The sequence below is a fragment of the Tiliqua scincoides genome, chromosome 2 (genome assembly GCF_035046505.1).
Source record: "Tiliqua scincoides isolate rTilSci1 chromosome 2, rTilSci1.hap2, whole genome shotgun sequence".
NCBI classification, from domain to species: Eukaryota; Metazoa; Chordata; class Lepidosauria; order Squamata; family Scincidae; genus Tiliqua; species Tiliqua scincoides.
In genome coordinates this window covers 119745120-119755564 of record NC_089822.1, presented here as the reverse complement: position 1 = coordinate 119755564, position 10445 = coordinate 119745120, and the positions used below count along the sequence as shown (strand labels likewise).

General features: G+C 46.9%; 1 pseudogene; it reads right to left on the bottom strand.

The window, feature by feature from the left end:
• Positions 1-757: 757 nt before the first annotated feature.
• On the bottom strand, positions 758-9450 carry LOC136638705 (lysozyme C, milk isozyme-like; annotated as a pseudogene).
• Between the last annotated feature and the right edge of the window lie 995 nt (positions 9451-10445).

The window sequence follows — 10445 nt, the reverse complement described above, 5'->3', positions numbered from 1 at the left end:
AGCAGGAACTGCATGAAGAAGCCTCACAATGACTGTTTTGAATCCTGGGATTCATAAGAAAGCAATGGATAAGGCGGATTCAGGACCACCCCCACCACCTGCCTCCTTCCTGTTACGTATAGGTCCACTGTCACCTACTGCCTCTTGCTCCACCCAATTCTGCTGAAATAAACAGTATGGATAAAGCATGCTGGGAGTGCTCCATCCATCCTGTTTCTTGTATACAGACCAGCAGAATCAAGTGGGAGGAGTAGGAGATTGCGTCAAGGATGATATTGAAGTTAAGGTCCCTGTCTGGGTCACTGTGCCGTGCTGCATTCCACTTTGCCTTGCCTCCTTCTCCTTGCCAACCCAGCTTCACTGGGCACTGGAAGACCCTGTACTGGCATCACAGGGGGCAGCGTGGGCCTTCTCCATCAATAAGGAAGGGCAAAGTTGGACTGCAACATTCTCCCCTCTCTCTTGCAGTGCTTTCACTCATCCACTGACAACGCTACAGGTTTGATTGAACTCAATTTATTCCAGATATTAAAGCAGAGAATATTACACTCCCAGGGAAGGTCTGTCCCCCCTTTCCAACCAGACATTTTCCAACACATTCCCACATTCATATACCAAGAAGGCCCCCCTTCCATCAAATGTTGGTCCAAGGGTTCAAACACTTGAAGAGAAAGAAATAGTTGAATTCTGATTGAGCAGTGAAAGAAATTACATTCACTAGCAGATGAACTATTCCTGATGTTAGGCATCATCGCATTCAGACCCCACAGCCGCTCGTCCAGGATGAAAGGTCTCTTCCTTTGCAATTGTTCCTCCAAGCCACCCTAAATGCCAGAAAGGAAACAATATACATGGCTCACATGACTATTCTGTCGACAGAATGTGGGCCTCCTCTGAGACCCTACTGGAAATGTTTCTCAGCTTGCTTACCTTCCCTCTGGGTCAGTCATACCTATCCTGGAGGTTCATCAGTCCATCTGCTGCCTCCTCACCTTACCATTCTCTGGTATTTTCAAAGGAAGGGAGGACAGAATAGGACTTGTGTGGGAGGCACAGGACCAACTCTAATGAGGCTCAAGGCTAATCAGCAGCACCGCTGACTTCCTCTTTCACTGCATTTTCACTGCCCAACACTTTACTCATTACCTCTTCAGATACTGGGACTTTGACAACACTGAATAGCTGATGGACAGCTCGATGAAAGTGTCAACCCAATGTGCAACAGTGGTGAAGAAGGCTAATTCCATGCTTGGGATCATTAGTAAAGGTATTGAGAATAAATCCTAATGTTATAATGCCGTTGTACAAATCGATGGTAAGGCCACACCTAGACTATTGCGTCCACTTCTGATTGCCGCATCTCAAAAAGTATACCCTGCTAATAACCCCTGCTAACTGGGTAAGAGGCACTTTTTCAAGTGGGTGCTCCTTTTTTTTAGCAGGGGGAGAGTAACTGGCCCATCTCACCCCAGCAGTGTCTGTTCTGGTGGCTGTCTGCTGGTATTCTTTTGCATCTTTTTAGATTGTGAGCCCTTTTGGGACAGGGAGCCATTTAGTTATTTGATTTTTCTCTGTAAACCGCTTTGTGAACTTTGGTTGAAAAGCGGTATATAAATACTGTTAATAATAATAATAATAATAATAATAATAATAATAATAATAATAATAATAATAATAATATACCGGGTAGATGGGACTCGTCAGCCTGGGAAGGCAGCTCATCTGAGAGAAGGAAAACTCTGATCCCAAACCTCCACTGCCTTGTGGCTACAGCCAGTTATGGAAACGGCTTCAGGAGTCAACCTTGAGGCAAAATCCGGAGCCGGAGTCCCTGAAGCAGTTCATGGCTGAACACAGTCACGTTCTGGCAACTCCTGCGACGCTGCTGGAACCAACCATATTGGCTTCTGCCTTTCCATTGGACCATTTCAGCGACGTGGAGAGGGGGGATTTGCTGCATGGGTAACAGCCTATCCTCCATACCTACTTTACCCAGGCTTCGCGCACTGGTGAGGACACTCTGTTCCAGAACCACCATTCAGAGCATGACAACATAGTCTTCTGACACTGAAGGATGCCAACCTGATACAGTAGAAATGGAAAAGGTGCAGAAGAGAGCGACCAAAATGATTACTGGCTTGGGCACCTCCCTTATGAGGAAGGGCTACAGTGTTTGGGGTTCTTTAGAAAAGAGGCATGTGAGGGGGGACATGATTGAGACATACAAAATTATGCGGGGGATGGATAGAGTGGATAGGGGGATGTTCTTTTCCCTCACACAACACCAGAGCCAGGGGGCATCCACTAAAATTGAGTGTTGGGAGAGTTAGGACAGACAAAGAAAATATTTCTTTATTCAGCATGTCTGTGGAACATGCTGAATATTAATTTGTCTGTGGAACTCCTTGCCACAGGATGTGGTAACAGCATCTGGCCTGGATGCCTTAAAAGGGGATTGGACAAATTTCTGGAGGAAAAGTCCATCATAGGTTACAGGCTGTGATGGGTATTCCCAACTTCCTGATTTTAGAGGTAGGCTACCTCAGAATGCCAGATGCAAGGGAGAGCACCAGGATGCAGGTCTCCTGTTGTCTTGTGTGCTCCTTAAATATTTGGTGGGTCACTGTGAGATACAGGAGGCTGGACTAGATGGGCTTTTGGCCTGATCCAACCAGGCTTTTTGTTATGTTCTTACCAGCCATCAAAAGCCATTCATGCACATTCAGGAAAGCATCCTTACCCATCAGTGCCCATTGAAGAAGCATCTTCAGATATTACCTATACAAAGGCTCAGAGGAAGTTCATCTTCTGACTCTACATATCCATAATAATACTAAACTTATGACCCATTCCCATGGGGCCTTTACAATGACAGAACTCTTGCTGTGTCACTGTAAAAGCTGAAGTGGTGCTGCAAATGGGGTGCCACTGCTGAGCACATCAGAGATGCCAATGCAAATGGCTGGCAGCCCCACACACCCACCACTGATGGTCCTGGTCTGAGTGAGCAGTTTGGGGTGGGAGGGAAGGGTCAGGGAGCAAGCTGGAGCAGGTGGATATTGGTGACAAAAGAGCACACTAGGTTCCTATTCCTGATTTTCCAGCCCATCCCATCCAGCAAAATAGCTGACAAGGGTACAAGGAGATCCATAGGTGACTGGGCAGCAACAGGGAGGTAAGTAAAAAAGTACTTCTCACTGAATATCTGGTCACTGCCCCACACACACATTATAATGTGCAGTGCACGCTGCATTGGTGCAGCTGCATGCTATGAAGTGGCGGGGGATAGGACTGGGCTGTTAGATGCTAAACAGAAAAGGACTCACCAGGCATTCAACCTGTTGGGATCCCGGATAACCCTCTTCGCACATGCAATATCATCGGTGATGTCATCATTAGTGAAATCTGTCAGATGATTTGTCAGGAAACAACAATGATTATTGGGAATTCCCAAAAATATGTTTGCTCTTTCTAACCCATTATGCAAACACCTCATTACACAAATACCACATATTAGCCAAAGTGCAAAAAAAGATATTCTCAGTGACTGCCCCACAGTTGTTGTGATGAATGCTCCTCTTATATCTGGATGCTTCTAACTCTCCAGAAGCTCCCGGGCAGATCAAGCTGCTGGGACATCCTTTTACAGCACTCTGGTCCTTTGGTTGAAACACCATCATCAGCCAGCTATGTGCATTTGTGGGTTCAGGGTCTGATCCAGAGCAGTGCGTGCTGACTCACCGCCGGCGCGCACTGTCGCAAAGGTGCCATAAGGCATATTTGTGGGCATTACTGCTGGCCCAATACTAGCCTGTACAGGGACAGCTCAGGTCAGAGGCCAGCAATCTGCCACCAGGCACTCATTGCAACGTGCCTGGCAGCAGACAGTTAAGTTGGGGCATGAGGGTAGGTGGGGAGATGGCATTGCGGGGCAGGCGGAGGGCAGGAAAGGTGTGGAGGGGGAGGGAGTGGGGTCAGACTGGCAGAGCTCTGTTCCGCCGGATCCAGAGCCCTGTGTCAGGCTGCGCAACCTGACATGAGGCTTCTTAATTCTGCGCCGGCTAAAGAACCACCACAGATTCAAGTAGCTACTTCCGTACTCTGAGGAAGGGGACAAATGTTCCCTTCTCGCAAGGAGCTGCTGGTGGCTGCCTGGTGCGCACAGGATACTGCAGCAGCCCTTTTTTTGTGTCGCAGCAGTCCCGTGCATCCGGAAGCTCAGGATTGGGCTACCTGAGACCTTTTCCTCAACTGGGAGGCACATACTTTTCGATTGGGCAGTCTAAGGGCCCAATCCTAACCAGTTTTCCAGGACCAGTGCAGTGGTGCCAATGGGGCATTGTCATGAATATGTACAGTTTAGGCCTAGTAGCATACAGTGCCTGAACCAAACTAAACCAGTAACAGAGAAGTGGCTTGCAGTTTCTAGCTGCAAGAATGTGAGTAACAACAGCCAATGAAATTAACAACTCATTGGAAGGTAAGAATGTAGCACCTCTGCAGACAGAAAGCTGCCCATCAAGGATGGAATGCAGGTGGACCTCCAGTGGGGAGGGGAGAGCTGAGAGGGATAGCATCCAGCCCCACTTCAGGAAGATTCTGTCCCCAAGAGTCTGATTGGACAGTTTAAATGAGTACAGAGTCACCTCCATCCTGTTAGCATGAGAAGTATAAGAATAAAGCCCAAGGGGTGTGTCGTGGTCTTTTGTTGGGGAAGGTTGTGGGTGCAACAGCCTGCAGGGAGAGCCTGGTCCACCAGGGCCATGTGGCCTCATAGGTAACCTGGAACTGAAAGAGCTACAAAAGAAAGCTGACCCAGGTGAGGGTTAGGGAATAATAGAGATAGCCAGTTAGCTTTGTTATTTTAATGCTGATATATTTCCTAGAAGTTTTATGCCTCTAGCATTTGCTGCCTTTTGTAACTTTATGTAACCCTATGTACTTAATAAAGTAAAAATCCTTTTACTAAGTTGTTTCATTGTCTGTTGGGGACAAAGGTTCAGAATCCTGCCTAGCCGTTCAGTAAGCTACCAAATACTCATTGAGGACTAGTAACTTGAGGACTGAGGTTTAAATAAAGAAAGTGCTCAGTGCCTGCAAGGGATTGGATTAAGCCTAGAGGGTCTCAGTGTCCCTGGACTGAGACTCTGGTACATACAGTGTGGTGGCAGTACTAACAAGCAGGGGTCCTTGAGGGCTCTAGGGTTAGAGAACCAAGAACTCTGAGCACCCCAAAACCCTGGGAGTGTGCGACAGGCATGTGCTACATCCTTCGGTGGGAAGGCAGTCACTGAGGCCTCCTCAAGATATGGGAACATTTGGTCCCTTACCTCAGGGCTCTATTGCAGCTGCACCGGTGCTGGAAATTTGGATAGGATTGGGCCCTAACTTATCTATCTAGGAAGGGATGGGATGTAGAGGCCAGATGGGCTGCACTCATCCAAGCAAGTAATGGTATGACACCATCAAACTTAAGTTAGTCAAGCTAAATGCAAGGATATTCTGTGTGTGTTCAATCAGGTCTGTCATGGAATCTAATGTGGATTTGTGGAAGGCAGCCACTCACATTCTGGTATGTGCAGGGACTCAAGACTACCTACCTAGGTACCTAAGTAGCTACCTAGTGATATGAACTTGCTTTGTATCTCTTCCCCCCCTTCCAGGGATGGGCAAATTCAGTACTGCTTGACTCAAGTCGAGTCACGAGTCTCCCCCCCCACAACTCGACTCAAAAATGAGTCCAAACAGGAGCACTTTCCAAGTCGCCTTTTCACAACTTGAAAAGTCTTGAATCACGAGTCCAGAATCACGATTCTGTCAGGCACAGAAAAAAGGGGGGCTGCTCCTGCTGGGTATGTGTGTGTGTTGGAGTTCTCTTTAAACACTCCCCCGCTACCCCATCCCATCTAGAAACAAAGCAGGAGGGGGTGGGACAGACTGCGTGAGAGCCAGGAAAGAAGCAGCAAGAGGGAGGAGGGTCACACGCAGCAGGTGCAAGTCTTACCAGGACGACCCAAATCTTTGCAGCTGTACTCAGAAGTAGTCCCACTGCAGTTGGTCATTCAATGGGGCTTCCTATCCTGCCCCCAAGTAACGGAGTTCAGCTACAGCAGCCATGCGTTTCGAAAGTGTGATCACTATGAACCTCCCCCCCATACACACACACAACTTTCCCACCTCCTTTTTCCTCCAGCCAATTCCAAGGCAAGAACCCTGTTGGGCTCATCCTCCTGCCCTTCCTCATTCAAATAAAAAAAACCACAGTGCCCAACCTTTATCCAATGATCATCAGTTCCTTCCTATCAGAGACAGGCAAGAGAGTCCACTCCCACTTCCCTCCTCCTGTTCAGATGCAAAAGCAAACATTAACCCTTCCCTGCCTCATGGCTAGAACGTCCCTACTGCTCACCCGGTCTGAATGATGGCCCCACCAGGTCTTTCATGCCGCAAAAACAGTAAGCAAGTACACCCAGACTCAACAGACTCAAGCCTGCATGTGTGGGGACGAGTGCTGAGTCAAGGGGACCTTGACTCAAGTGTTTTGCCGAGTCTTTCACATGCGTGACTTGAGTGTAAATGAGTCAGTGAAAAATACGGATTTTCACAACTCAGACTCAAGTCACCTGACACAAGTTCCCATCCCTGCCCCTTTCTTCATTTGCTTTCATTCCTTTTCTTCTGGATTTTTAAAAAAACTAGTTGTCTTTTGCTGCCCAGTCCATTTTCAGTGGTAATTCAGTGGGTTGTGGCATCTGACATCTTGAAAACACCACTGTGGTTTCAATTGTTAATAAGAACAAGAATTTTATTTGTTATGGAGAATGAGAACTGAACCCTGGGATTCAGTGCTCTCCAGAGAGGTTTCTGTTTTCCCAGACAGCTCTACTCTGCCTGATATCTGTAGCCTGGGATAGCAGCAGAAGACAGAAACTACCAGATTTTTCTCCATTCAGCTGCTGACCCAGTAAAAAGGGAATGTGAGGAGCAGGAGGAGTGCACATGAGCTAAGCACTAGGGCCTGGTGCTATGAGCTACTCCCCTGGGTCAGCCTGCTTTCTCCCAGTAAAGTTCCTGACAATTGTAGAACTCCTTTCCCCAAAACATCCATCAAGGTCCAAGGTTAGATACTCTGGAATCAAGGTCAGACTTTTTACAGATAAAAAAGATGTGCTGTAGTAACTACTGCATTGCTGCTGTAGTAGTAGCACTCCTGCTTCATGCACATCATTCAAAGCACCCTGGCCTTGAAAAGCATCATATACCCTGTTTGAAATATTTCACAAGGTTTTCACTAGTTAGCCCTCTAGTAGCAAGACTTACTGCTGCAGGATGTGTTGCAGCCATTCTCTGTTCTGCCGTCTCCATTGGCGCACCACCAACGGCTGTTTATCTGAAATTGTCATGGCTGCCATCGCTGTTCCTTGGCTCCACGGCCCTGGTGTTGTATCTGCTTTCATGGAAGCCAGACAGATCCCTGGAACAAGAAGAAGCAGCTGAAAGGGGATATCGGGATTGGGGATTATGAAGGAAAAGATTATACATTTTCTAAAGCATATTATATAAAAATATTGTTCACAAGTTTATTTTAGCCAAAATATAAAGGTTACATCGATTAAGTGTGCTCCTTTTTCGCCCTGCGCATCTTCTCTTGGCCTTAAGAAAAAAGCAGACTTGAAGGGCAGCACGTAAGGTTGAACTAAACATACATAAGGTTTGTGTTTTGTAGCAAAGGTGACCTTTTGGAGTGCAAGATGTTTGCTCGTGTGTGGGGGGGGAGGATGGGCTCCTTTTGCTACCATTGCAGCATCCCTTCTCCATTCTGGACAGAAGCAGCGGAGGGATCTTTCTGGGCCCCACATATTGTGGCTGACCTGCTCTCTTAGAATGGCCTTTTCAGGGAGTTGGTCAATGCATGGAGCCTGATCCCTGACCCAGCTCTTATAAAGAAAGGTGGAAAACCAAATTTCCTAGGGATGGTCTTGCTGACAGTGGCCAAAGGTTGCTGAACATAAGGGAACAAATCCTGAGCAAAATCCAGAGCACTCATACAGGCCCTTCTTGTGGCAAGAGACACTCTGTTGTGCAGCTCACCTCCCTTCAAGTGGAAGTGGCAAATCACACCAAAGAGGGACATGTGATTACATGATGCTCCCCTGGTCTTGGCCAGGGACTGGATGAATCTCAGTCTGAACAGGACTGCAAGGAAATGAGCATCTTAATCCCTGTTTACTCCTCTCTCAAATCCATAGAATGTTAGCGTTGGACGGGACTTTGGAGCTCATTTGGTCCAACCCTCTGCTCAGTGCAGGCAATTACTACCTCATTCCTGCCAGGTGGGTGGACAACCGCTGCTTGACCCTCTCCAGGGAGAGAGATCTCACAACTGCACAAGGAACACTGCTCCTGTGCTGGAGAGCTCTTACAGCTAAGAAATTCTTCTTCATGTCTACTCTACATCTACTTTCCCAGGGAGGAATTTCCCTTTCTCCAAGATCCCTGAAAAGAAATAATCTTTTGTGGAAAAGGAGTCTTTTCTGTACCCCATTTCAGCCCAGACCTAGAAGCACATGACATTGCAGGGGTGGAGAAAAAGGAAGAGAAACTCACAGTCGCCCAGGCTGGCGCCATAATATCCAGCCATGCCATGCTGCTTCAAAAGTCTTGCCAGTTCACATTTGTCAAAGACTTTGGCTTCATTCACTGCAACGAGCAGGCAGAAGAAGGCAAGGGCCAAGACCTTCTCCTGACAACTCTGTGGAGGATGATGCAAAGAATCACTCAGAACCCAAGTGCCTTTTATAGTCCAAATTCTGGGAGTGTCCAGATGGTTTACAGAAAGTGCTGCCATGGAGAAAGAAATGATGGCCAGATGGTGATAACATCACAATTGTGGACTCAGCAATCACCTGGCAAACACCTGGCAAAAATCTATATTTAAAAGAAATATTGTGTGATTAGTGCAGTTTGGTTTGTCTCCAAATAAGTCTGAAGACAAGAATGGCATACTTGGCAGTGAGGCACAGACCTGTGCTCCCTCGCTTCTAATCACATGGTGGGCAGATACTCAGATACTCTCATCTGAAGCAGCCCAAACCCTCCTTTAATTTGTTCCAGGACCTGCCGTCTCAGGGTCCTCCCAGCATCAGGACAGAGCCATGGAGAAGTTGGGAGGAAGTCAACCAACATCATTGCCAGTAAAAATAGTGAAGGAAGTTTTATGGTATGTTTCAAGATTCTTTGTTAAAGAAAAAAAGAAAAAAGAAATCAGGCACATTAGAAAGAGCATCGCTGTGGAGGGAATAGGCTTCATCTGGTTTTCTCTTTCATTGCCTTATTTTAAAAGGACGTAGCTAGACCTTACATGGGAAGCATGGTCAATTCCCATACTGGCAGCTTGTTTGTCTCCTTGGCAATACTGAATGAAAGAGATGTGGGATAGAGCAGCACCATGTTCAGCTTTTCCCTGCCACCTCCTACCCCCTAAGAGCTACCACCAATGAACTGAGGTGCAGGACTGGAGAAGAGGGAGATGAACACAATGATGACTTTGCATGCATTTCTTATTTGAGACTTGACCAGAAAGGTTTGTTTATGTTATTAATGTTTGCATTTAGCTAGATAGGCCTCCATGGCTGTTTACAACAAGAACAAAAAAATTACTATATTAAGGCTGCAGTCCTATACAGAATTACCCAGGAATAAGCACCACTGAATTCAGTGGGACTTACTTCTGATTACACAGGCATAGGATTGGGCTGTAAGTCACAGTAACTATTGTCCTGCATGTGCCCAATCTTATCTGATCTCAGAAGCTAAGCAGGGTCAGGCCTGGTTAGTATGTGGATGGGAGACCGCCTGGGAATAGCGGGTGCTATAGGCTTATACCATAGTCTTTTGAGACTGAAGGTTGCCAACCAACCAAGTTACAGGAATGGCCCAAAATGACCGACTGCCCAATCCAAAGCCTTGATGATGCTTCCCTGACCCACCACTGCTCAACTCCCCCCCCCCAAAAAAAAAACTCATGTGGAAGGCAGAGAACCAAGCCCCTACTGTCCCAGGTTGACTCTTCTTTGAGTTAAACAAACCAGGAATTGTGGGACAGGCTGGGAGTACATTCTGTTCTAGAGTCAGGGAATGCTATACAAGCAACCCAATACTACCTAAATCCCCATGTGCTGATGCAGCGGCACCAGCATGGCTTCCGCAATATCCCATAGGCCAGTGTTTCTCAAACTGTGGGTCAGGACCCACTAGGTGGGTCACCAGTCCATTTCAGGTGAGTCCCCATTCATTTCAATATTTTACTTTTAATATATTAGACTTGATGCTACTGTTGTACGTGACTGCATTTGGGGACATGTTACAGATCTGTACTTTTAAAAGGCTACTACAGTATGTATATTCTTTTAATTGCAGCCTAGGATTGTTCAAAATTTTCCTGC